The sequence below is a fragment of the Ursus maritimus genome, unplaced genomic scaffold, assembly GCF_017311325.1.
Source record: "Ursus maritimus isolate PB19 unplaced genomic scaffold, ASM1731132v1 scaffold_27, whole genome shotgun sequence".
In the NCBI taxonomy this organism is placed as follows: Eukaryota; Metazoa; Chordata; class Mammalia; order Carnivora; family Ursidae; genus Ursus; species Ursus maritimus.
In genome coordinates, this window is record NW_024425230.1 from 23132572 (window position 1) to 23135713 (window position 3142).

The 3142-nt window shown below is 44.9% G+C and overlaps 1 non-coding gene across 1 annotated transcript; it reads left to right on the top strand.

Moving 5' to 3' along the window:
* The first annotated feature begins 615 nt into the window (after positions 1 to 615).
* TRNAK-CUU lies at positions 616 to 688 on the top strand. Its single transcript has one exon. It is a non-coding gene; the product is annotated as a tRNA-Lys (tRNA).
* Positions 689 to 3142: the final 2454 nt, after the last annotated feature.

A 3142-nucleotide genomic window follows, 5' to 3' on the forward strand; every position in this document is an offset into this window, starting at 1 on the left:
AAGTGCTGTAGAACACAAAAACTACAATTCCCAGCATGCCCTACTACCCAGCTTGCTTCACCTGCGGGGACCCCATCTCAGGATATCCAGTATTTGTCACCATGTGCCTGGCCTCCTTCTGCCAGGGTGGCCCTTCTCTGTGTGGAGATGGTGACGCTGGCTGGGGCAGGTGGGGCAGGCATAGTGCCCAAAAGGTCGAGGTCTAGCTGCCTGGTTTTCTAGTGATATAAGGAAGCTACAGATATCTCCCTTTCTTTTATTCTGTTGGTCTCTGTTTTGAGAAGTGAAACCAGATCATTCCCTGAGCTAAAAAAAAGAGAGTGAGTTCATGAAGTTTTTGCTCTGTCCGCCTTATTGTTTAATATCGGTTTCTCTGAGATTTTGTCTTTTCCTTGGGACAAGACGTGTCTTCGTTTTCAGCAATGTGAATTAAAAAATACATCTTTCCCTATGTTTTCATGGGCATGTTAGTGGCAGGTTGAAAGACTGTTGGGTGTGCTGGCCACACAACAGTTTGAAATAGAGCAGACATTCACTTCAGAGCCTGTGTCTCAGGAGAGAGGCTCTGTACCTCAGGTTCACTTCCGTTTAAAAAAATCACATTTGAGGAGGGGCGCCTGGCTGGCTCAGTTGGTAGAGCATGTGACTCTTGATCTCAGGGTCGTGAGTTCAAGCCCCACGTTGGGCATGGAGCCTACTTAAAAAAAAAAAAAGATAAAAAAATCACATATAGTCTGAAATGGAAAGAGATAGTATAACATGAAAAGAGGTCTTTGGACTCCCAGAATTCCATTGGCAAGAAGCAAACAAAATCACGCAGCTACAAACACAGGTCCCTTTCATGGAAAAGGACAGACACACTCAGAGGTGGAACCAAGAGCCATGAGTACCACTCCCAACTAGGATTCAGGGAACGTCCAACATTTGCCCAGCTGCATTTCAGGATTGCTACTGGCTAGTGGCTTCGGGGTGCCTCCTCCTTCACCCCCTTTCGAACAGTGCATCTACGGTGGTTGTCCTGTGCCTGTTCCATCATTGTCTGTTGGGTGAGTGTGTTGTGGGGGGGTGGTGCACATAACTGTTATCTTTAGCTCATGGTGAGAGGAAACGTATTCAAGGACTATACCCAAGGAGCTTCATCTGCCTGAACTTGATTCAGATAATGTGATTCTGGGATTTGAGCTGATGCTCACATGGGTGAGAATTCTGGTGGCCTTGGAAGGGGATGACTGTCTTTTACATACGGGAAGAATGTAAATAATTTGTGCTTTGGAGATGGACTTTGATGGTTTAAAAAACATATCCACAAACTCTTTGATATTTCTCCTTCACGAGGTGGATATGAATTCCCCTCCCCTGGAGTGTGGGCTGGACTTCATGACTCATTTCTGACAAATAGAATATGCTGGAAAGATGATGTGGGACTTTGGGGACTAAGTGATAAATATCATTGAGGCTGTTCCTTGCACTCCTTCTTCTTGCTCTGGGGGATGCCAGCCGCCATATTGTGAGGACACTCAAGAAGTCCTATGGATAGATCCACATGGTGAGGAACTTAGGCCTCCTTCCCACAGGCATGTCACTAAGTCATACTGGGAGTGGAGTCTACAGACCCAGTTAAGCCTTCAGGTGACTGCAGCTCCTGCTGACATCTTGCCTACAACCTCATGAGACAATCTGAGTAGGACTGCTTGGCTAAGTTCCTCCTTGATTCCTGACCCACAGAAGCTCCAAGATGATAAATGGCTGCTCTTTAAAACCACTGGGTTTTGGAGTAATTTGTTACACAGCAATAGATAACTAATACACAGGTACATTGCCATCGTGGTGGAGCTTGATTCCTGATAACTTTTGTTCGTTTATTTATTTTTGTTTATTTATTTTTAGAGAGTGAGAGTGCATGAGCAGCAGAAGCGGAGAGAGAGAATCTCAAGCAGGCTCCACACCCAGTGTGGATCCTGACGCAAGGCTCGATCTCACGACCCTGAAATCATGACCTGAGTGGAAATCAAGAGTCAGATGCTCAACTGACTGAGCCACCCGGGTGCCCCAATTCCTGATACCTTTTGATCCTTGACATGGAAAGAAGGATCCAGGCCAAGGTCTCTCCAGAGACAGTGCAGGTGGCAGAGATATGCCCGGAGAGGTAACAGTGTCACAGGTGAAAACGCAGCAAATCTTTACAGACTGAAAACTTGAACATCAGCACCCAAACCAAGAAACAGTTTACTATCAGCACCCCAGAACCTCCCCTCCTGTTCTCCTTCAATCCTTATGCTTCCAAGGGAAGTTACTATCTCGACCTCTAATAGCAAACAGTAGTGTTGTCTCTTACTGTACTTTACCTAAGTGGGATTATACTTGTGCCTGGCTTCTTGTACTCAACATCGTGTTAATGAGATGTAGCCAAATGGTTGCCTATAGTGGTAGATTGCTCATTGTAATTGCCCTGTAGTATTCTAGGGTGTGAAATCCTACAATTTATTTCCATTCTGCTAGTGATGGGCATCTGGATGGTCTCCAGCTTTGGGCTATTATAAATCGTCCAACAAGGGACCCGCAAAGATAAGTTTTATGATATATATGTGTAAAGATTGACAAGCGAACGTGCGGACTACTTTCCATAGCTTAATTTTTGGACACGCAAAAGAGGAAACGGAAGGTGGTAATAATCGAAATCCGTGTTCCCAAAAAGTTAATCTGAATCACTTCTGAATCACAAAAGGGATCCCATTGGAACTTTTCATTCCTGCATATTCACTGCCTGCCTGTGATGCGCAAAGCTCTTGATAATGTTATATGTCAATTATACCTTAATTAAAAAAAAATCTCTTGGGGGAGAGCCTGGTCCTACTCTCCAGGAGTTTTCTACAGAACACAGATTAAGAGGGTTGGGCGAGGATCCACGTGGCTGGAATGCAGGGTAGAACTCTGTAAAAGCCACAGAGATACTTTAATGAAGGGAGTCGGGGATATTAAGGGGGGCTTCTTGGAATGTGGGTCTTGGATAATAGACATAATTAGATACTCAAAGTTGGGGCTGGGGTGGATAAAAGGACATCTCAGGGGGAGGAGATGGGAGGAGGAGAGTCACAGAGGTTGACATTATTTATAGATAACCCACCTCATTAAAAATGATTTG